The sequence below is a fragment of the Hipposideros armiger genome, unplaced genomic scaffold, assembly GCF_001890085.2.
Source record: "Hipposideros armiger isolate ML-2016 unplaced genomic scaffold, ASM189008v1 scaffold_467, whole genome shotgun sequence".
NCBI lineage: Eukaryota > Metazoa > Chordata > Mammalia > Chiroptera > Hipposideridae > Hipposideros > Hipposideros armiger.
In genome coordinates this window covers 392,075-415,862 of record NW_017731817.1, presented here as the reverse complement: position 1 = coordinate 415,862, position 23,788 = coordinate 392,075, and the positions used below count along the sequence as shown (strand labels likewise).

The 23,788-nt window shown below is 42.1% G+C and overlaps 1 long non-coding RNA gene and 1 other non-coding gene across 2 annotated transcripts in view; both read right to left on the bottom strand.

Moving 5' to 3' along the window:
• Nucleotides 1-252: 252 nt before the first annotated feature.
• The window catches only part of LOC109395395 (uncharacterized), a 110,217-nt gene continuing 86,681 nt past the window's right edge, over nt 253-23,788 (bottom strand). The window contains exons 3-4 of the long non-coding RNA XR_002126645.1: nt 3,360-3,415; nt 253-966 (exon numbers count right to left, since the gene is read on the bottom strand). This is a non-coding gene — a long non-coding RNA (uncharacterized LOC109395395). The remainder of the gene's footprint in view (nt 967-3,359; nt 3,416-23,788) is intronic.
• Nucleotides 7,171-7,244, bottom strand: TRNAK-CUU (transfer RNA lysine (anticodon CUU)). The gene has a single exon. It is a non-coding gene; the product is annotated as a tRNA-Lys (tRNA).

Here is a 23,788-nt window from a genome sequence, read left to right as displayed (position 1 = left end):
TCAGCTTGGACGCCGCCGGGTGGGAGGCGGCGGGGCACGGGTCTCCAGCGCCTCAGTGGCCGGGGCTGGGGTCCGGCGCGGGGCAGGGCTCGGCGCCCCGGAGGCTCGCTCCGTGCGCAGTTCCCCCCCGTTCCCCCTCATCCGCCTTTGTGTGGATCCCGACCCGCCGCTCCCGGCCGCGGGATCCGGCCGCCGCGCGGGCCAGGCGCTGCCAGAAGCGCCCTCCCCGCCGCGGCGCTGCCCCGGACTCACCCTCAGCGAGCACAGAGTCGCCCAGTGCCCGTCCGACTCGCACTTGCCCCGGCGCTGTCTCTATGGAGCTCAATGTACTGCAATGGCTGTGAGAGCGGGAGCCAGACGCAGCCTCCTCACTCTCTCCGCTCTGTAACATTACTCTCCAGCCAGCGCGCCTGCTATTGGCTACCGCCAACTCACGGAGCCCGCTCATTGGCCTGCTCCCTCCCATTGTCCTGACCAGAGCCCGTCGGCTATTGGCTGTCTCCGGGGACACGTCATCAAGGATTGAAACAGCGCGCAAATCTGAATGTGTGTGGAAGCCGGGCAAAGAGGCTGAGGCGGGAGAGGCAGAGGCAGAGGCAGCAGCTGCTACGGGAAAGCGAGCTCTATGGTGTGTGTGCATGTGTCTAACCCAAGCCGGCCCCACGCCGGAGCGGCCGCCGGAGCGGCACGGGCCTGACTTTTTCACAAGGGTCTCCAACTCGTCGGACAAAACAGACACCCACAGGCCTCCCCCCCCCTTCCTACCCCAAACTCACCTCCAAAACCGTTGAGATTAGAGGCCCCAGATTTTTAACAGAACTTCAAAAGTGACGGCGACAGGCTGAGGTCGCGTCCCCTGAAAACTGGGGTTCCTGCTAGTGCAGAGGGGCGGAGGCAGCGAAGATTCGGGCCCCTCAACAGCATATGCTTGCATTACACTAGATCTCTGCAAAGGCAGGACTTTTCCTATAAGAAAGTGACATGATCCAGTCGGCCGGTTTTAAAATGCCCCTTTTTCTGGGCTCATAAACCGTAACGTCAGGCTTGCTGAGCAGCTGAAATCTTGACTCACTGCACGGGCATTCAGTTTCACCCTTTTTGTTGGTTTGATCGAGTTTCACAGCATGTCTAGAACTTTTTATTTAAATACAAAGCACTGTCTTAACTTCCTGGAAATCAAATAATTATTCCATGTAATTAAAGCACTGTTATTTCTTTTTGATATGGGGTACTCCAGCAGGAAATGTTTGTGAGGGCCTGCTAGAATTAGCAAATTCATTAGAGACCACATTTTTAACTGTTTGGCTATTTTATTTGACTTGGTGTGGATTACTGTTATAATCAAACGAATCCTTGTGATGCTATCTTCCCCTCCCATCACACCACTTAGTGCATCCATGTACCTGCTCTAGGATTACAGGAGCTGTAGGTATATGGTTACCTGGAGGATTAGATGCAAGCACAGAGTGTGTATGCCCAAATCCTCAGGCTGTGCTTTCTCTAACTCACCAAGCTGCCTGGTAGTAACAGACATACTTATTATGTCTGTAAAGAAAATGTGTCAGTTCTGAAGAATATACACATACATCAGTCCTTTATGGGCCTATTATCTAGTCCTCCTTGGCCTAAGCAGACCACACCCCTATTCAGTTATAACAGACTTCCCCTTTTTCACCCTCTAATGCTATGGCTATACATGCCTAAAGCCACCAGCCAATTCCTGCAAATGTAACAGATCAAAGTTAAAATAAATCATTTTTTGGAGGTAATTTTATTTCTTCTATCCACTCTAAACATCCATAACCTAATATATTTAATAAAAGTTATTAAGCCCTTTGAGAATAGGCTTAGATAGCCTTTCCTGACCCATGGTTTTAATATATATTTTTTTAAATACATAATTGATCTCAGGGATTCCAGTCTCCGTGAATGGACAATACACGACATACACACATGAAAAAGAGTATAATATTAAAGAATATATCAACTAGTATAATGCAGTCAGTACTTAAAAAGTCTAAAACATCTAAAGTTAACTTTTAAATTGTCATTTCTGCCCATATTTGCTCTTCTCTATTTCCCTCTAATCAAATTTAATGCTTTATTTAAATCTAGACATTTATTTCAATTCTGATTTACATCTCGATGCCTATATTACAAAATATTCATGAAAATGACTGCTGCTTTAAATGGCATCCATGACATCAAAATTTGACTATTATTTGAAGATAGCACTATCAATATTTTCCAGAAGCAGTGCTGGATTTGTACTGGACTAAGCACACACTTTTACCAATTGTAATAGCTTTTTTTTTGCCAGGGTAAATTTGTGGTCACAGAAGAACCTGGGAGCAATGGACCCACACAAGTTTCTATTTCAATAGAATGGAATAGTGAGTAATAATAGGCCTGGATTTAAATAGACCTTCGTTCAAATCCCACTTCTGCAACTTACAAGCTTATTTTAGGCAAGTTTTTAAATTTTGCTTCAATTCTCCCAGCTATAAAGATGATCAATCACAAGATTGTTGTAAAGATTAAACTTTTTTCCCAAAGGTTTAAAATTGTTATGCAGATCCATTCAAACCCATGACTTAGAAAACCTCAAAAGCTGTTAACTTTGAGGTTTTTTTGTCTTATTTTAATTTTATATGAGGGCAGTGGTTGCAAAACTAGCTAAACTATTTTTTTTTTAATCCTGGCCTCAAACAGCACTAATCCTCATTTAGTGATGGTGCTTTCATTTATGCCCAAGTGTAACAGAGACCATGTCAGAGACAAGAATATAAAAACCTCCACTTATAGGCACAATATTTCTCACATTTGTTTTTCCATGATAAAGGCAGGGAGGGACATACAAAGGAAAGAAACTTTGAAAAAAACCCTATAACTTCGAGCTCTAATCCTGCAAACTTGATGTTCATTTATTTATAATATTAGACCCTTTCCTTCTTCAAAATGAATCATTAGCCACAAATTTGGCATATATTTTACTTTCGAATTATTGGGTGTTTTATCCCAAGTTACAAAGTTATCTAATTCAAAAAGCCAAATGAATGACAGATCTTCATTAATATAGTTTATGTTCTTCCTGAAGGCTGCTTTGATCACCTCTGGGGTAGATGAGGTGCCTCTTTTCTGTGCTCCCATAATATTCTGTATATTAAGTCCTGGGCTCACAATTGTAATTATCCAGCTATGTGTCTGCTTGTTCCACTGCAATGCACCCCTTAAAGTCAGGGACCTCCCTTGTCTTTGTATCCCAGGCACCTAGCAGGTGCCTGGCATATATCTGGCATATAGCAGGTACTAAATAAAGTCTGTTGTATAAACTGATTAATAGCTGAAAGAGTACTTACTGCAAATTATTGTTTTAAGCTTCCTCTTCCATCTTTGGAGATAAGCATTTGGGTCTCTAAATCAGAAGGCAGGAAAATAGAATAATAAGTAACAAGTAAATGTTAGGGTACTAAAATTGAGAATAGATGCCAATTACACCTCATTCTCATAACTTAAAAACAGGAAGACAGAGTTGGGGGTGGGGGGCTGCAGGGGATCTCAAATATAGACAAAAATTTAAAAATTTAGTATCTATCAGTTCCCAACTAGGTCAAGGTTATTCCTTGTTGGATACTGTGAAGAATAGCAAGCAAAATAAGAATTTGTTGCAGAAACTACAAGAATGTCTGTCCAAAGGTGGCTTCCAACAGGACTTTGAAACTTAACGCTAATTTAAAAAAATACAAAATGCAGACAGGGGGCTGTAAGTCTTTGGCTGAAGGATATTGTTTCCTCCCAATGCAATGAATCCTAAAGTCAAGCTATGGGAATTCTCTTGTCTCACCTTGAAAAGGGCCAGTTTCTGAAAAGGGATAGAAACAGTAAACCAAAATGTCTGATGAAGTCAGCCATGCTAAGGATCATGCACACTTAAGGCCTTCTCCCCCGTCCCCTCTTTGTAAGGGTGCTGAAAATAGAAGAGAGAGGAATTCGGACAAGAAAAGAGCACAGGTTTTTTAACCCTGGACTACAAGGTAGGACACTGAGTTCTAACCCCCACACCCCGATCCAGCATGCATGGACATTTGGTAGCCACTGAGGTCTGTGCTCCGTTTCCCCAACTCTTAGGTAGGGCTGTGATACCTTCTCTAACATGCAAGGATGTTACAGGACCAAAAGGACAGGCACCAGAGGCAGAAGGCAGGAGGGGAACCTCATCCTGAGCTGTTTCAGTACATCTGCCTGAGCCCGAGTTTTCTATCCTAATATGTCTTGCAGGTGGGGAAGTCAGGGGCTTCAGCTGTGGGCAGCATGGATGGCTGAGGCCGAGAAAATGGTCCTGAAGCTACTTTATGCCAATAATATCTTTAGAATTGGAGTATTTCAGTGGTGAATATGGAAGAAATATCATACCTTTTCTTAATAAGATGCCTATTCTCTGGTTAGTCAAAGAACGATACACATGAAGAGGGAAAAACTCATTAGCAAAATTTTTTATAAAACAATGATCTAAATTCAGAAAAGGTCACTATTTTAGGTCTTGATCTCACGAACTGCATCAACAGATCAATTTCAGCTGCCCTATTAAAAGTGCCGTAAATCTTAAAAATAAATGTCTTAGCACCTACAAGATTGGCTATAATCAAAAAGACAGACAGCAGCAAGTGTGGGTGAGGATATGGGGGAATTGAAACCATCAGACATGGCTGGTGAAAATGTAAAATGGTGCAACCACTTTGGAAGACAGTCTGACAGTTCTTGCAAAGGTTAGACATAGAGTTCTTATATGAATAACCCAGCAATTCCACTCCTAGGTGTATATCCAAGAGAAGCAAAAACATGTCCACACAAAAACTTGTACATGAGTGTTCACAGCAGCATTATTTGTAATAGTCAAAAAGTGCAAACAGCCCAAATGCCCATGAGCTGATGCGTGGATAAGTAAAATGTGGCATATCTGTTTGACTGAACATTATTCGACAATAGAGAGGATCCATGCCACAGCCTACATGAACCTTGAAAACATGCTAAGTGAAAGAAGCCAGCCACAAAAGAACACGTAGTGTACGGTTCCACCCAGAAAAGGAAAACTTATAAAGTAGAAAGTAGATTAGTGGTAGCCTAGGGGCTGGGGGTTGAGGGGGAGGGGAGTGGCTGCTTATGGATATGGGGCTTCTTTTAGGGGGACAAAAATGCTTTAAGATTATAGTAACAGTTGCACAACCCTGTGAAGATGCCAAAAATCATTGAACTGTATGTGTGTTCATTATATCTCAATAAAGCTGTTTTTTAAGAAAGGAATAAATGTTTTACGAGTGGTTTTGTTTAACTGAACAAACACAGCAAGGGACTACTTGCCAGTTATGCCTAATTCTTTCCTGCGGCCCATGGCATTTAGCACCTTGTGAAAATGACGGCCTTCTTCATTAGGTGGAAATTTCTATGACTGGAATTATATATTCTGTGCTTACAGTGTATTTTTGCTACAAAATAATAGTAAAAGTGCACTTTTCAGGGGTACCTGGGAGGTTTTTCTTGAGAGCCTGGAGTGACCGTCCTAAGTCAGCCGTGCCGGGACGGGTTAGGCCGGGCAGTGCTCACCGACAGGTCTTTGGCCTTATCTGACACACAAATGTTTCATGTAGCCAACACTGTGTTTTTAAAAGTTGGATTTTTGCACATTTTAAAAAAAATCCAGCTATTTAACCTTTTTCTGGGAAAACTCAGAGATCTGATACGCTTAGATCCACAGTTTGGCAGGGTGACAATTGTGTGAAGTGAAGAGGGGCTGCCTCCCTCACAGGGGGTCTGTGTTCCGTAGTTTGCCATGGTCCCAGCCTGTTCCTCCACATTCTACCTGCCTTCTCACCCACTCATGTCACCTGCCTGGCCCCTGTAGACACCTGAGCTTGCGAGTCCTGAGTTGGGGGCTTCAGTGCTTCCTGACTCAGACCTGCGATTCTGAATTTTTTGTGGTCAGAGATTCATTTCACAGGAAGCACTTATCATCACACAGCACACAGAGTAGGAAACTGAACTAGAGGGGTCCCTCAGGTGACCAACAGAGCCACAACAAAGGACAACACTTCTGGTGATGTCCTGGGTAGCACGTACTCTGGTGAGGAGTAGCGTGTCCCGCTGTGCTGCAGAAGATGTTGTACAGCCCAGACAAGAGACTAGAAAATAAGCTTGATTTATCATGTGCCTATCATGTGCTGAGCACAATACACAGATTATGTCAGTTAATTCTCACAGTGATCCCCCAGGCCAGGATGCTTATCTCTCTTTTACAAATAATGCTAAGGAGCCTCAGAGACATCCCTTAGGTTGTCCAAGGTGACACAGCAAGTGAGAGAGCAATGATATTGACCCAGTTCTGACTCTGAAGCTAAAGTTTTCTCCACTAAGCCACATGACTTTCCAGTTAGCCTCACTAATAAAATAAAAACTGATCACATTTTCCCACCTCAGCATACCCCATATCCTTATGGGAATCCTGACATAAGTTTACAGCTCTGGCTTTCAAGGTTGCAGACTAGGGCCCATACATGTTGCATATACAAAATTTGAAAAAAAGCTTCATGAAATAATACCTACAATTATTATGATGGAGTCTGATTTTTTTTCTTAAAATTTTAAATTTACTTCTCAACCCGCCAATGGGTCCTGCAGTTTGCAAAAACACTGCTTTAGAGCTATAGTAAATAAGGCCAGGTTCCCATCAAAGGGGACAGCAGCCCTTGCTGACAAGAGCAGGCACTGCAGGCTGACTGGACAGGACTGAAGAGAGCAGCAGGCCAGGAGAGGTGCCTAGCACCCAGAACCCGCAGCCAGAGCTCCCCAGCACACCCAATAAGGCTGGTGCCAAGACTGCTGGACTGTCTCAAGCCCAGAGAAAGACTGAACATAGGAAATAACAGGGTCTGGATCTGCCAGTGAGCAAGTTCCCCACCTCGGATTTGCCTCTAAGAAAAGTCAGAGGCCAAGTGCATGAGGCCCTCTGCCAGCTGAGAGCTGGGCTGGATGGGAAAATGGCCTCATCTCCCTGTCTTTTTTTTTTCCCCCTCAAGTCAAGTAGTTGTTTCAATCTAGTTATGCAGGGTGTTTTTCCAGGACCCAAGCTCCAAGTCAAGTAGTTGTTTCAATCTGGTTGTGGAGGGCGCAACTCAGTGGCCCATGTGGGGATTGAACCGACAACCTTGGTGTTAAGAGCGCTACGCTCTAACCACTTGAGCTAACCGGCCGCCCCTCTCCCCGACTTTTTAAACAAGACGGTTCCAGGTATTTTTGTTTAAAAAACACTGAGTGCCCAAGATGGCTTGTGGATATGAATAGAAGATGACTGTCAGCCCATACCTGTTGTTCACATAGGTGTTAATAATTTTTTTTAAATCAACAACAAAAAATTATATGCTTTTTCTGAAAGATTGCTGTTACTTGTTCTAAGGTTTCCTTTTGACTTCCAAAGACGGAAATAAGGAAGTAGAAAGGAAATAGCATGGCTTAGTGTATTTTGACATAAGTAATACCAGCAAGCAGATATTCACATTCACAAATGGAACTCTGTCTTGGAAATATTAATGGCATTTCACCAGTGGTTTGACTCCCAGGGAATATTTAGAAAATAATCAGAAATAAGTAAAAAGCACAAAGGTTTGAATAAGTATATTAATTGTAGCATTATCTAGAATGTGGAAATAGCCTAGAAGTCCAATGAAAAAGGCATGGTTAAATAAAATTTGGTCCATCCTTATGATGGACTACTATTATGCCATCATCAAATTATTATGAATACTAAAAATATTAATATAGAAATATTCATAATATCTTATCATGACAAAAAGTATTTCCAGAAGGATTCCCTTGATTGAAAAAAAGTATGTACGTGAATCCAAAAAAGACTGGAAGAATACACTAAAATATATCAATAGTGTTTATTTCTGGTGAAAGGTAATCATTGTTTTCTCTTCATGCTCTTCAATATTTGCCCAGTTTTCTACAAACAACTTATATTACTTCTATAATTAGAAACAAAAAAATTCCAATTTTTAAGAGAAGAAATGTGCTAATAAAGACTCAGAAACTTAGATCATTTTAAAAAATTCAGACTTCATTACTCTACAAACTCTCCCCTACAAGGAGATATACAACATTCATAAAAATCATGCACATTTATTCTAGCCCCTAAAGTCAATGTATCTCCAAGGGGACCACCCTGAGAACATAAATCAGAATCAGGTAACTGTCTACTTGAGCAACTTTTACCTCTCATCTCTACTGACGTGTCTTCTTTAACGGCTCTTCCTTCTTCCCCCATAATTCAGTCCTGAATCGTCTTCTCTTTGCTTTCCTGCTCTCTTAAGACCTAGGTGACCAGCACCCAGGGAGCTTTAACCTCCATCTATGGAAAGGACCCTAAGCTTCCCTTTCAATCTGGGCTCCATCCTGGACCCCTCCTCTTAACAAACCGTTTCGCAGCCTTGCCTGTTTGCTCTCTAAACCACACCTCTTTCTGACTGATTTCCTTCCGCACTGACTTCCCACCCTGGCTCCAGTTCTGGGGGGTCTGTGATTCCCCTTCTTCCTCTTCCCTCACATCAAATTCTGTAACATCTATGTCACACTACTTTTGAATCATTTCCTTTTATTGATTTTTTTTTTCCATTTCTATTGGCCTCCAACTCTGGTTCTGGCATTTATTATTTTGTGGTTTAGAATGGAGGCTTTGGAACCAGACACCCATAGTTTAAAATCCTGGCCCTGGCCCAACCTAGCTGTGTCACCTTGGGCAAAGTGAACTAACCTCTCTGAGCCTTAATTGCTTCTGTTAAATGGATAATACCCATTTCAAAGGGAAGCTGTGAGTTTAAATTAGCTCATGAAAGAGCTGAGCCTAGTATGCAAATTGCTTAGAACATTAAATGATCAACAGATGTTGGCTGTTTATTTTAGATTACTTTAAAAATTGGTATTATTTATATTTTCCTAATGCATACAACTTCACTGCTTAAAAACTTTCCATTTCATTACAATATTTGTTCCAAATTAAGTACAAAATCCTCACCTGGCCTTCAGGGCCTTCCCTAAGAAGGCAAAATTTCTCTCTTGCTTTCCCTCCCCACTGTTCTCCTAATTTCCAATCTAACTGGACCTTGTAATGTGCTGCCTTCCAGCTCCTGGTCACACTGCTTCTTTCACTTGTAGTGTCCTTTCCCCACCTCTGCTGCTAAAATCCAAACTGTTCTTTAAAACCTTCCCAGCTTTTATTAATTCCCAATGTGATGAGCTTTCTTTTCTTTCGAACTCTGTCGATATTGGTTGTACCTTTCTAATGGCTTGTATAGTGTTATAAATATAACAACATATTATTATTATCTATTTTATACCTATCTAAATATATTACATATTATGTTGTCCTACTCGTCTTTGTGACTGCAGCACTCACTCATCATAGGTCCTCAATAAATGTTAGCTGAATGTAAAGGTCATGTTCGATTTTCTGTCCACACCTATCACATTGTTGATACTCAATTTTAATAAACTATGTCCAGAATTTGCTTCCCTTCATAGATTCAATTACATTCTCGTATGCTGACTTTAGGAGCAAAACGTATTGTCGAGTTATCATTTTTGGTGGTCAAAATCAGTTGATAGCGGCAACTTCATGTAGGCTGGCCCCCAACCTGGTGATTTGGGGCAATGTTTTTATGAACTGCTGTTTTAACAGATTTTCTTTTGCAGTTTTTACTATGCGAGGTGTTCATAAGCTTGTAAACATATTTATATTTTAATTCATGTATATTATTAAAAACCTTTAAAGTCAAACAATAACACCACGTTTCTGAATAGCTGCGTTTGTATGGCAACAAAGATGCTTTCTGAGGTTAACATACATTTTTTTCTACATATTACCAAATATCACGAACGTTCATAACTCCCCACCGCAAATGTTACTGTCCTTGCGTAGAAATTTACTTTGACACCAAAAATGTGTGCTCGTTGAATTCAATGAATTCAATCTGGGTTTTAGATTTGGATGAAATCAGTTTGGATTGGCATGAAAGGACTCCAGATTTAAGGGGCAGGCGCTGTGTGGGGGACATGGACTCCCCTGGTTAAGCTGGGAGTGTTGGAACAGGGGCAGTAGAGCAGGCTGACCTCAAGGCCCTAGGAAGGACCTACTCCTGTCATTTGGTCTCGCCCACCCATTGCTATGGTTCCTAGTACTGTCACAGTCTCTCCCTCTTCCTTTGCTCCCTCCCACCTCCCCCACCCTGTCTCTCAACAATGGTTCCTGCTCCAAGAACACAGCAGTGCTTAAAGCACCTCATTCCTGGGATTTACAGTTGCCAAGTGGCTTTGGGGAACAGGCTTTTCTCAAGCCCAGGCATCAAAAGGCACTTATTTCAACACTTCAGGGAAAAAGAGTAACTGAGGAAATTAATAATCTCACCCCAACCAGAAGAATGGATTTTTGTGAGGCTATCTCTATGGTTTCCTGCCTATCTTTTTAAAGAGGTGTAATACTAGTCTCTTGACTCTTTTTTCTCTTGTGTTTTCTTACTTTACCGAAAGAAATGTAAATTTTTTTGCGGTAGAAACTACATCCTGACCTAAGTATTATAGGGTAATGCGTTGTCTTCCAAAGCTATGTGTTTATGAATGACAAAGAAGATTCTTACGTGGCTATAAATTCTTCAGTGGCTAAAACGAAACTTTGTATCTTTTTCAAAGGGATATTTTGATGGAGCAAAATAATATAAATGAGATTAGAAGAGGAAATGCTAGAGCAACAACGGAAGGAAGGAAAACATGCCAAGAAGGGGAAGGGGGAAGGCTGGAGAGCTAGAAGCCAGGGCCAAACAGTGTTCCACTCAAAAATGTTCCGAGTCTGTCCAACATCTGAGAAAGGTGCCTGAGGGAGTTTGCGGGCCTCAAACGGAGGGTTAGATGCTATCTACATCCAGAAAGACTTACAAGAAAGAATTGACATGCCTATCTCTCAAAGCTGTAAGATTTGGAGAAGACTCAAGACAGAAGACCTGCATTTTTCCAAAGAGAGATGCCGATCACACCACAGCTTAGAACTATGATTCAAGGACAGACTGGTGGGGCAGTCAGTCTGTGAAGGAAGGGGAGCTGCTGTGTTACCCTTTAGATCAGCATTCCAGCTTAGTTCAAGTATTCTGGGTCTGAAATGTGCTACTGTAGACATATAGTATTGTCACCAGCGACAGGCTAACATTTCATTGGTAGTTGAGAAAGAACTGATGTTAGACACTTGAAGGAGCTCTTTGAGGCAAAACTTTCACTTTCTTAGAAAATTCCTACATTTCATTCGGATCCCTTCCCCTTCCTCTCTTTTCTCCCTTTCTCTCTTCTCGTTCTTTCTTTCCATTGCCTAAGGAATTAAAAACAAAACCAAACCCAGCTATTAGCAAGATGGTAAAGGTCAGGGCAGCACAGGGTTTCCTTCGTCAGGTCGAGAAGGCAGTGCTGTTCAGATGGTGAGTGTCCATGGATGGGGGGCGGGAGGGCGAGCAGAAGCTAACGTTTACTGGGCATTACCATTTGCCAGGCATCATAAATGTTTTACCTCATCATAATCCTCAAGACAAGTCCTTGGAGTGGGTGCTACTTTCCTATTTTACAGAAAAGGAAACTAAGGTTGCCTAGATTTATGCAGTTAATCTCTGGCCCTAGAGTCCTTTGCGTGACACCATGCATGGATGTCTCCTTATAGTCTCTGCTTTGGCACTAAACCAACAATTACGAAAACATACTTTTCAAAGGGAGCAAAATGACAGCTGTAGCAAAAATGGTGCAGCACTGCCTCCTTCTAGGGTCCATGTGGGGAGTGACAAAACCGATGTGCTTTACCAGTATTGAGGTGAAGTCACAAGGAACAAATGAATGGAACAAATGACAGGTCAGAGAACCCAGGCAAGGGGCAGCGCCCCAGCACTCTTTGCCCAGAGGTAAGTGGGCCAAGTAGGCACAGAAAACCCACTTCATTCTTAGAACAGTCCCTCGTTGTTCTGGGTCCAGCAGGACTTGGAAGGTGGGCACTGCTTTATGGTGGCCATGAGCCTCAGGACATCACTCTCCTTTGCACTCACTCATCATTAAAGCCTTCTAGGACTTCTCCTGAGCTCAGCTGCTTGGCCCAGGAACGTGAGATTCCTTCCTTTCCCTGACTCCCTACCATCAACAACTCATCAAGTCCTGTGGACGCTCCCTCTTTATGTCTCTGATCTACCCACTTCCCTCCATTTCAAAGGCAACAACCATATTAGTGTCTAACTACCAGTGTCTAACTATCTAACCAACACTGTCTAACTACCTAATGTTCTTAGGCCTCAGTCTTAGAAAACTCCAGGTGATTTTTCTAAAGTAAATATGATGCTATGATCATGATATCCCCTACTTTAAAAATTGCTCTCTGACTTCCCATTGCCTTCACGAGAATGTTCAAACTCTTTAGCAGAGCATCTTAGGCCATTCACGGTCTGTGTTTGCTTCTCTCTCCAGCCCCATGCTCCAAGTTCCCACCATCTTCAACTACCAGGAAGTCCTGAAATATATACGCTTCCTCGGGTGCTTGCCATTCCTTCAGTGGGGATAATCTTCCACCTATCCAGCTCCTGCTTGCCTTTTGGTTTGGACATCACCGCTCTGAGGAGTCTCTGCTGACCACCACGCTCTGAGCCAACCCTGGGTGGGGGTCCCTCGGTGCTCCCACAGCATTCTGGGCCCACTCCTCTCACCCAAGCCTGCAACTGCCCATATGTCTGTAGCCTTCTAGTCTGCAACCCCCTCAAGGGCAGGCCGTGCTTTAGTCACCATTTTTCTCAGCATCTAGCCTCCTGCCTGGCCTATAGGAGCCACTTAGTTCATGAGTAAATGCTTGAAAATGATAAAGTGTAGAAAGTAATGAAGAGACATGAATCTAATCATGGCTTTGCCACCAACTACTGTATAACCTGCTACTAAAATTCACGGTAAAACAAAATGCTAAGTTTTCCCATCCTTCATGTAGCAGCTTTACCTTGTCCCCCACTCACAACTGGCACCCTCTCCCAGGGACAAGGGTGAGCAAGAGTTTATTGTTTCGTTTTGTTTTCAGCATGAAAAAAATGACACGGAAGTGGAAATACATACTGTAATCTTCAGTTCCGTAGATGACTCTTCTTTGAGGTGAGGGAGAGCCAAAAGAGCTCTCAAAGCTCTGAGAACATGACAAAAGTGGGAGATGGGTATTCATGTGGCCACGAGAAAAGTGCTGGGGAGAAAAGACTTCAGATGTACTTATCAGATGATGGATTCAGAATTCCTGTTCATAACACAGGAAAGGCATCTTGGGAGACATGGGCAGCCCCCCAAAGGCACCAACTCAGAGCACTGCTGCCATCACAAAGCCACCACACCATGGGGGTGTCGTGAGGAAGCAGACAGGGAGCACCACAATCCCACCTTGGGTACAGGCTACTCTCTTCGGAGCTGGGGTCTCTGTGGAGATGGGTAATAAAAATAATTAAGAGCACTTTGAAACTTTCTAAACAAAAGAAAAAGGGGTAATGTGATGAAGCTAATTCAGTCACGTAAAGCGCAGTAAGGGTGAACCCTACAAGACTAGACGTAGCAGTATTCCTTAAAGTGTAACCAAAGTAAGTTAGGTCACATAAAACACAATAGTATTTTAATTACTATTTTCTAGTTACTACACTATTAAGGAGTAGTCTAAAGAAGATTCATGGGATCTTAGAACAGTTATAAACAAATCCAGCCCCCCACCCCCACCCTGGCCCAATGTTTTCAATGGAGGAACTAGTCCTGTAAGTGCTTGCCCAGGCTCATACACTTCTTGTGGCCCAGGGGTCCTGACTTCTAGCCTGATGAATGCTCTTTCCTTTGAATTATTTAATACAAAAACACTGTGACAGATGATGGAGGCCCAAAATCAAGAAGCTGGAAACAAGGCCAGATAAATAGTATGCTGTTCAGGAAAGCCAGGGGTGATGTGAAGTAACCCTAAAAGCCTAGGGCAGACATGATAGAGAGCAACAATGTGGCCTCACAAATGTGCCCTTAGTGCCGCTGTTGGAGGCAGGAGACTGGCCTGGATGATCTGCTGGTCTAAACCAGTTTGAGCTCCCCACTCCGAGCAGAGATTGCCTGGACTCGAATGGTCCACACTGTCTACAGGGCAGCGTACAGGCTGGTTCGCTTTGCCACAATTCTCTTCAAGGTTGGACGTCCAAGCCAGTTGCAACCACCCACGGAATGCTGAGGTCAATGGAATTCCACCAACACTTGCAGGGTGGGGAGGGGAGACAGCTGCCAATGGAACGGAATGGAGGATGAGAGGGCCATCCATCCTAGAAAATTCTACTGCAGCTTCTGCTGGGAGCCTGGGAGTCGGAATGCTTAGCTCCTAGGAAGACTGAGAATGGGAAGTATCTTAAGCATTCTAGTCCTCTCCTCTTGGCACTACAGAAGCAGGAGAAAATGAAGCAGGGGAACCTGTTGGACAAGGTGGTCAAGGCCGCTTTCTTGTTGGAGGCCTTCCCCCACCCCAGAAGAGGCCTGGCAGCTAGCTCTTCCTTCCTAGCAGAGGAGGGTGAGGACCAGAGACCTGAGCAAACAGGATGTCTATTTGCCAAGATCTCTAGGGTAGTGCTGGGAAACGCTGTGAGAGAGAGCAGTTTTGTGCTTTGTCGTCCTGGGCGGGGGTGACGGGGCTGACGTATATAAATGCCTGAACAACATAATCATGGGAAAAGGAAGCTGCTCAGACAGATCCATTCTGCTGCAGAGGTGTGCAACCAAAGGATCAGATTCCAAAACTTGGTCCCAGGACGGATAAAAACCCCATGTCACCTTTTCTTCCATGCTTGCCTTCTTCCCTCTGGGCCATTTTAAAGGCAAGGTGGTTCTCATGGGAGAAAAAAGGACACGAGGACTAAGACAGTGAGAGATCAGAGGTTGGAGCTGACGGGCCCAGATAAATGCAGGTGAGTGAGAGGTGTGTGGGCGCCTGCTTCTAGGAGAGATCTTGGTGTCCTTCCCTCCAATACCCTGCAGAATGAGGAAGTGGCTGCTTCCAGCCACCCACAACTTCTGTGCACCAAGACCCTGGCCTCCGCGGGGGCCAGTGCCCTTGGCATGCTGGACCCGAGTCCTGCACCCAGCAGGACTGCACTTGGCACTGTCTTGGCATCTTCATCCGCAAGGAAGGGGAATGAAACATTTAGCAAAGAGCAGGCCACAGGGGATGGCTCTGTAGGACACACTTCTTCAGGTGGTGGTGGAATGAGACACTCTTTCACCCATTTTCTTCAGGAAGGGGCCAGGACTCAGGTGTATTTACGCAAAAATTTGCAGAAAAAATAAGCATCTGAATTGAATTCTGATTTGGTGATTTCTACCAACCTTTATATAAACTTTGTGTAACTCAGTATCTAAGACATACGGTACTTATCCTTTCATTGTAAGAAAAAAGCTAAATGACTCCCTACCCCCTTACTATTCTCCCCCTTCTTTTCTCAAAAAGTTGCCATATCTATTTTATTTTATGGTCTAAAAAAAGGTTGCATCACATTTGGTATTCCACAAAAGGGAAATGGAAAAAATTATTTAAAAATGAAGAAAAACAGTACTTCTTGCTTAAAAAAGAAGATGTACGGACAGACCCTTAAGAATTGGAAAACACCAGCTACTAGGCAGGGAGGACATTGTTGCCAAATTTAGAACCTACTTGAAAATCATGGGTTCTAACTTTAGAACTGAGCTAAAAAACTTTAGCTCACATTGCATTTGGCACTGGTTAAAAAAAAAATTCTAAGATACTAATTAAAGGGAAAAAATTATTCTCTTAGTAGTTCTAGAGACTGCAAATTGTTTTCAGACAAATTCATTATTGGCTCAATGGACGGGCCTGCAGTTAGAAAAGAAACATTGTTTTTTAATTAAAATTTTCTGACAAAATAATGATTTAAAATCGAGGGTGAAAACATTTTGCTTAAGCCTTAGGAGAGTTACACAATTGTTATGTAACCTTTGGACCCTACCAAATATACCAGGTGTTTGTACAAACTTCATGTTTACATACTAAATGGTGTCCAAAATAAAAGTATATCCTACTGCAGGTAAACAAATAATAAAAATACAGTAAGTTTGGAAACTATCACTCTAAAGAAAACAAAACAAAAAACCCTTACCAGCATTATTTTTATTTTCTAATTTAGATGCTAAGATAGTTACTGCAAAATCATTAAGAAATGGATCAGAATTGCTGCTTTGGAGATAACTGTAAAAAGTTTCAGACCCAAGAGATCAAAAGCAGCCAATCAAGAACTAGCAGTGAATGGATGGTTTTCAAAATGCATCCAGGGGCTTAACCTGATTCCAGGCAGCTAACAACTTCTGCAATTATAGAAAACTTAGAGATATCTTATGTCGTCTCCACATACCTAAAACACACACACACACACACACACACACACACACACACACACACACACAGCGAGAGCGAGAGCGAGAGCGAGAGCGAGAGCGAGAGCGAGAGCGAGAGAGAGAGAGAGAGAGAGAGAGAGAGAGAGAGAGAGAGAGAGAATACTCTAAGAAGAGGACCTGAATTCAAATAAGTAGACAAAAGGTTAAATATCAACACTCAGTGCAAATAAAAATGATTAAAAAGTGAAGAAAAATCGTACTTCTTGCTTAGAAAACAAGATGTATGAACCCTTATGGTAAAACACCAGCTACTATAGCAGGTAGAAGACGCAAGCATTCAAAAACACAAATGTTGGGGAAAAAAATTGTCTTTCCTTTCTGTTTACTGCTGTGGAGTCTAAATACATTTTTGAGTGACTTTAGGGAGTGGGATTAGCGGCTAGTGGGTTTGACTCTCTTCTTTCAGAAAAGTCATTAACTCAACAGTTTAAAACCCTATAGCTTTAATTTCCAGGCACTTTCAGAAACTCTTGCTGAAGGACACAAAATTAATTCCTGAGGTGACTGACTTGCTCTTTCTAACCAAGAAGATACAGTTTATACCGGTAGAAATAGGGTTGCAATTTAAAGTTGTAAAAGCAAAAATACTGCATATGTAAGTGGAAAAGGGTTTGTCTAGAATATATTTTTCAATTTACTTGTTATTAAATAAGCATAGTTAAGCAGTCATTATGTATCATTATGTATAACATGTTTCTAAGATTTGTGCCGAAATCAGAATATAACCTTCTACTCCGAGGCCATTAGGTCATACATTTCAGCACACATGTCCTTCAGTATATTTTTCTATCCTTTTAAATGATCCACGAAAATTGAATTTCATATTTAGTCTCTCCTTCTAGTATATCTTCAAAAGTGCTCTCATATTTAGAAGTCTTATTTATGACAATGTTTTGGACCAGTTTCCTTCTTTCCTCAGGCCATTATACCTAGATAGAGGAAAATAAGAGAGAGAACCTTTATGGTAACAAAAAGTATTTCTTGGCTCTCTATGACGTGGGACAAGCATTATTCTCAGATGGCGGTTGAATCCGTTTTCTGTAAAGCATTTGCTTTTCTTAGACTCTAGAGATAGAATGAAAGGTCCCCACATCTACACCAATGTCAGGGGAACACGGCCAGTGACCCTGGTGTCTTGCAAGATGATTTTATGTGGCATGAACAGAAAAAAGAAAAAGCTGGGTAGCTTGCTGATGTCCAGATTACTGATTGTCTTTGCAGAGAAGTTTTTGGATCCTCAAGCTGTCTTCCAGGCACTTTTGTTTCTTTATCCTGTAAATTATTCCACAGAAATAATACATGAATAAGTTTAGTGTTGCAAACAATTAGGTCCCCCAAATACTTTGTGACATTGTGCATTTGACCAAGTTTAAACCCGAGTTTTCCTGTTTCCCACCGCATTATAATTACAGGTCTTGGCTGTAATTCTTGCCCATGAGAAATATGTGTTTCAATCAAGAATTTAAGAATTGACTAGCAAACTTGATGGTGGTAGGTAGGCCTTCCTAAAGAGAGAAGCTTGTCTCTGTCGGCTGGGCAAAGATACACTGCTGATATTGAGCAAAAAAGTAGCTCTAATTTCTTATTTCAAACATCTTATTAGATACCTCCACCTGGAACAAAATAGAGACTCCAAAAATAGACCCACATGTATATGGTCAACTGATTTTCAACAAGGGTGGTAAGACAATTCAATGCAGGAAAGGAAAATATTTTCAACAAATTCTGCTGGAATAATTACATCACCATATGGAGAAAAAAACTGAACATTGACCTTTACTTCACATTATATACAAAAATTAAGCCAAAATAAATGATAGCCCTACATACAAAACCTAAAACTAGAACACCGCTGAACACAGGAAAATATCTATTCAATATTGAAGGAGGCAAAAATGTCTTAGATAGGACATAAAAACAAACTTTTATATAAGAGAAAATTGATAAACTGAAACTTTATCAAAATTTTAAAATTTGCTCTTAGATACTATTGAGAAAATGAAAAGATAAGGCATAGAATGGGAAAATATTTGCAATACATAAATCTGATAGAGGACTGGTATCCAGTATATATATAAAGAACTGTTACAGCTCAATAAGAAGACGACAAATGCAATTTTTTTCAATGGGCAAAGATTTGAACAGACACTTTACAAAAGAAGTTACACAAGTGGCTGATACCCACATGAAAAAATGTCCAACATAATTAGTCATCAGAAAAATACAAATTGAAACCACGAGATACCACTACACACCAATTAGAATGGCTAAAGTTTAAAAGCTGACAATACCAAGTACTAACAAAGGTGTGGAACAACTCTGGTGAGAATGTAAAACAGTACAACCACTTTGGAAAACTAAGAGTTTCTCAAGAGTTAAACACATACCTACCTACAATTGAACCTAGTCACTCTACTCTTAGGTATTTACCCAAGAGAAATAAAAATAGATGTCCACACAGACTTTACTAGAATGTTCATAGTAGCTTTATTTGTAAGTCAAAAACTAGAAATAAACCAAGTGCCAAGAACAAATGAACTGCATGATTGTAGTATAGCCATGAAGTGGAATATCAATTAGTAATAAAAAGGAATGAACTAAAGATATATATAACAACATGGATGGTTCTCAAAATCATTATGCTGAGTGACATGTCAGACATACAAAAACACATATTGTAGAATTCCACTGACATAAAACTCTAGAAAATGCAATCTAATCTAAAGTGGCAGAAAATAGATCAGTTGTTGTCTGGGGCAGGGGTGGAAGAGGGTAAAAGGAACGAGAAAATTTTCGGATGATGGGAATATTTAGTATCTTGGTTGTGATGGGTTCATGGGTGCATGCATCTATCAAAACTCTTTGAATTGTATGCTTTTAATAGTTGCAATTTGTTGCACACAACTCAACAAAGTTGTTATTTAAAAACTTGACAGTTGGGTCATCTCTAACTTTGAATGCCCACTGCTACTACCCCAGCTTAGGAGGTTCTCACCATTTCTTGTCTGATTTGTTTCAATGGTCTTGTAGCTGGCCATCCTTGCCTACTTCTCTCATGCACCTTCTAACCTGCTGCCAGCATCATTTTTCTAAACCAGCGATCCTGTCCTCCCACTGTTCAAAAACCTTTGTGTATAATTTCAAACTAAAATGGAATGAAATGTCTGATACTATTCTGCAGTTTACTGTCTTCCCATTCCACTTTTGAACAACTCTGATTAGTAGAAATTTCTTTTTCATTTTCATCCAATATATATCTCCTGTTCACTTCCTGCATTGCTCTGCCCTTTACAACAACATTGAATAATATTAATTCTCTCTTCCACGTGGCAGAAAACCCTTCAAACCTGAAGACGGTCTCCTGGTCTTCTTTTTCCAGGCTTTTAGTCATTCCTCAGATAACATGATGGCCCTAACTTCTCTGTGATTGAGATGTAAGTAGTTCAGCGTTTCTCTCAAAACAGGAGGCCTAGAGCAGAACCCAGTCCTCTAGATGAAAGGTGGGATTATCATCTCCTTTCTTCTGCTGTTCTGCTGCTGTGATGCAGCCTCATATACCGTTAAATTTTTTAACTCCAAAGCTGGTGGATATGAACTTGTAGTAAATTCAAAAATGTAGGTTTTGTTGTTGTTGTTGTTGTTGTTTTTTCAAGTAAATTTTTATGACACCATTGGGCACTTGAAGAAGGGGTGGCCAAAGGCAGGAAGAGGGTGAGAGTTGAAGATAGGAGAGAATTTTTCCTGTAGCAATTCTACCTATTAAATGTTTACAGCTCCTGATGGTAAATGCAGGTCATCTCCATACCCACTTCTCCCGTCAGGCCTCCCGTCAGTTGCTTACCAAACTCCAGTCCCTAATAAGTAATTGCCTTTACAACTACCTGCCTAGAAACACAATCTGACACGTAGGCCTCCGTCTTACACCACCAGTTCAATCCCCGATAGCTACTAGGCACTGGTGGCAAGAAGGAAATTTTGGCAATTGCCATGAAACACACATATCCAGGAAATGCACTTATGTAAAAGTACCAGGCAGTTCAGACTGAGCATCAAATAAAAGTCTTACCAAAAAAGGTGCAGGGGGATGGACCAAGAAACCAGTCCCCTAGCTTGTCTTTGTCTGTGTAGCTAAAAAGCTCAGCTATCAGGGAAGAAGTTTCTTGATAAAAGAGATGTGGTATTTTTGCTGTGGGATTTTCAAAAGTCAAGTATAATATAGTCAATGGGTGAGTTGAATGGTTTGCTTTTCCAGGCAATTTCCTCATAACTTTGAGTCATTTAAGAGGAAAGACGATTGAACAAGTTTTGGTACTTTTTTTCCTTTATGATCAACTTCAGGCTGATGGTTAGCTATTCTTCCACATAGACACTCCTTCCATCAGATCAACGACCCCACCCTCTTAACACACGAACCATCAATATTCTCGTCGTTCCCAGAGTCTCATGAACCATCTCTTCTGTTCTTCTCATTCTTATTCTCGCACATAGGAAAACCATTCCCTCCCTGGCAGTCGGCCTTCTCTCCTTTCAATGCTAGACAGAGACCTTAAGGTCCGTAGTCATCTCTTTTCTTTTCTCCAAAATTATCCCCTAGCTGTTTCCATTGGTCTTTCCTCTCTCTTCTCCTTTATATAACCAGGACCCTTCAATGTGAAAACACATTTGTTCAATGCCAATGCACCAACCCACCTCTCTCTCTCTCTCTCTTTACTCACAGCTGCACCCTCAAATGATCATTCAACATTTATTCCATCTTTGAATCCACTACGTATGCCATTTTCCTTAACCTACAAAAATATAACCTCCAAGGATTTTTGGTTGGACCAATTCAATGGTCTTTTGCAGATTTGCCTTCTCATATACTTTTCCTTATCCCATTGGGGTCCACCAGGAGTGGGAGAGACTGGAGAGGCATAATAGCTGCTGGGGGCACTGGGGGAGATTTGCTGGGTTTGGTTTCCTCTGCAAGGTTGTCATCACTAACTCTGTCCCCTTAGGGGTTTTTTTTCCCAGAGCCTAGTTATAGAGAAGGATACAATTCTAATAATTCTTGCCCCCCAAATCACAAATCTAGAAAAGTTTCTTAGTGTAGGAAATCAGTAAATTCTTTGCCCTGAAAAGGGGGTCAGAAGTCACCCCAACCTCTCCTCTTTTCCCACTAATTATAACTGAATGATAGGTGTGCCTAGGTCTGAAATAGGCCCATTGATGCTGACCTCCAGATTGGGTGACTCTTCAACAAGTCAGTCTTCAGTTTTCAGGAACTACAATTCTCACCAGTCCTTCATCCTTATTTCAGTGCTTTCCCCGTTTCTCTTTTTTCTTGTTTTGAGCTGAGTTTCTTTCTGTGGTGCTGTCTTTCAAGCAGCTCGTGGTCTGTCCCAACAACATTCTCCAAACCACACTTTAAAACCACAATTCCCTTAACTTGTTCTCACAGAAGCAGCACAAAGTATAAGGAATAATTCTTTATTAATTGTAGGCTCCCTCTTTAAAAGCCTTAGTTGCTGGTCTTGAACTTCTTACAATCTTAAGATCAAAAAGGAATCTTGAGAAGTTGATTCTTTCATCACGTCACCTTTAAATAATTATGTAATGACTACTTTATCAGAAGAATTAAAAAACCTGCTGAATTCACTTAAACAGAATTAAACTTTGCCACAAGTCACAGGGGTTTGCTTAATATGAATCTGAAGTCCCTCTACCAATTATTCTAGAGTCGCCTGAGTACCCCTTACCTGGAGAAGTGAGTATGATATTCTTTTTAAGATTTTTTTATTAAGGAATTGGGGGGATGGGAACAATGCTGGGGAATTGGGGGAAGGGGAACAGACAAGTTGCTGTCATTTTGTTCTTCAGTCTAGTTGTGGAGGACGTTGCTTCACTGGCCCAAGTTGTCACCATCATTGCGCTCTTCCTGGGTGAGGCAGATCAGTCGCTGGCTTCTGGATGGCCGCTCACGGGGCTGCTGGCTACACACGGTAGCCCATGGCCACCCACTGCCACAGGGGCTGCAGCCTACGCCGTCGCCGGCGACTCACAGCAGCTTAGCTCCAGGTTGAGCTGTTGTTCAGCATCTTAGCTGTAGAAGGCAGTGTCACTGGCCCTCATATGTGGGATCCAAACTGGAGCCCTCTGGCGTCCCAAGCCAGTTCTTAACCATCGCGCCACTCGGCCGGCCCATGATCTTCTTTTTTTTTAAAAGATTTTATTGGGGCCGGCCGAGTGGCGCAATGGTTAAGAACTCGCTTGGGATGCCAGAGGGCCCCGGCAATGATGGTGCCAACTTGGGCCAGTGAAGCAGCGTCCTCCACAACTAGATTGAAGAACAAAACGACAGCAACTTGTCTGCTCCCCTTCCCCCAATTCCCCATCACTGTTCCCATCCCCCCAATTACCCAATAAAAAAAAATTATTAAAAAAAAAGATTTTATTGGGGGAATTGGGGGAGGGGAACAGCGTTGGGGAATCGGGAAAGGGGAACAGACAAGCTGCTGTCGTTTTCTTCTTCAGTCTAGTTGTGAAGGACAGCGCTTCACTGGCCCATGTTGGTATTATGATCATTGCGCTCTTCCTGGCTGGAGCAGTCGGTCGCAGGCAATTGGACGGCCACTCACTGAGGTTCTCGCCAGCTGCCAGCCACTCATGGTAGCTCATAGCAGCCTACTGCAGCCCTACTGCAGCCTATGCCATCGTCAGCCATTCACGGCAGCCCAGCTCCAGGTCGAGTTGTTGTTCACCATCTTAGCTGTAGAGGGCGCAGCATCACTGGCCCATGTGGGAACTAAACCAGCGGCCCTGCTGCTCAGATCTCCGCGCTCCCAAGCCAACTCTTAACCAACTGAGCGACTCGGCCAGCCCCTGAGTATGATATTCTTGTAAAGGATTTTGATAGCTTCAAGAGCCATGGGTTAAAAGTGAAAGCCGCCATAATACAAAAGCTAGAAGCCCTGGTGAAATTACATGTTTTTAAGTTAAATATGCATGTAAACTATGGCTGTGAACATATCTATGAATATCTTCATGCATTTTAATGATTTAGAAGAAGAGTTATTAACCTGAAGCTTGGGACTATCTTCAAATGTGTATATTTTTCTAGTGCAAAGGTCCTTTACTTTCATAAGATCCTCAAGGGGTTTATGGCCAAAACCAGTTTTTTTTGTTTTGTTTTGTTTTGTTTTGTTTTAAAGATTTTTTTTTTAATTGGGGAATTGGGGGGATGGGAACAGTGCTGGGGAATTGGGGGAAGGGGAACAGACAAGTTGCTGTCATT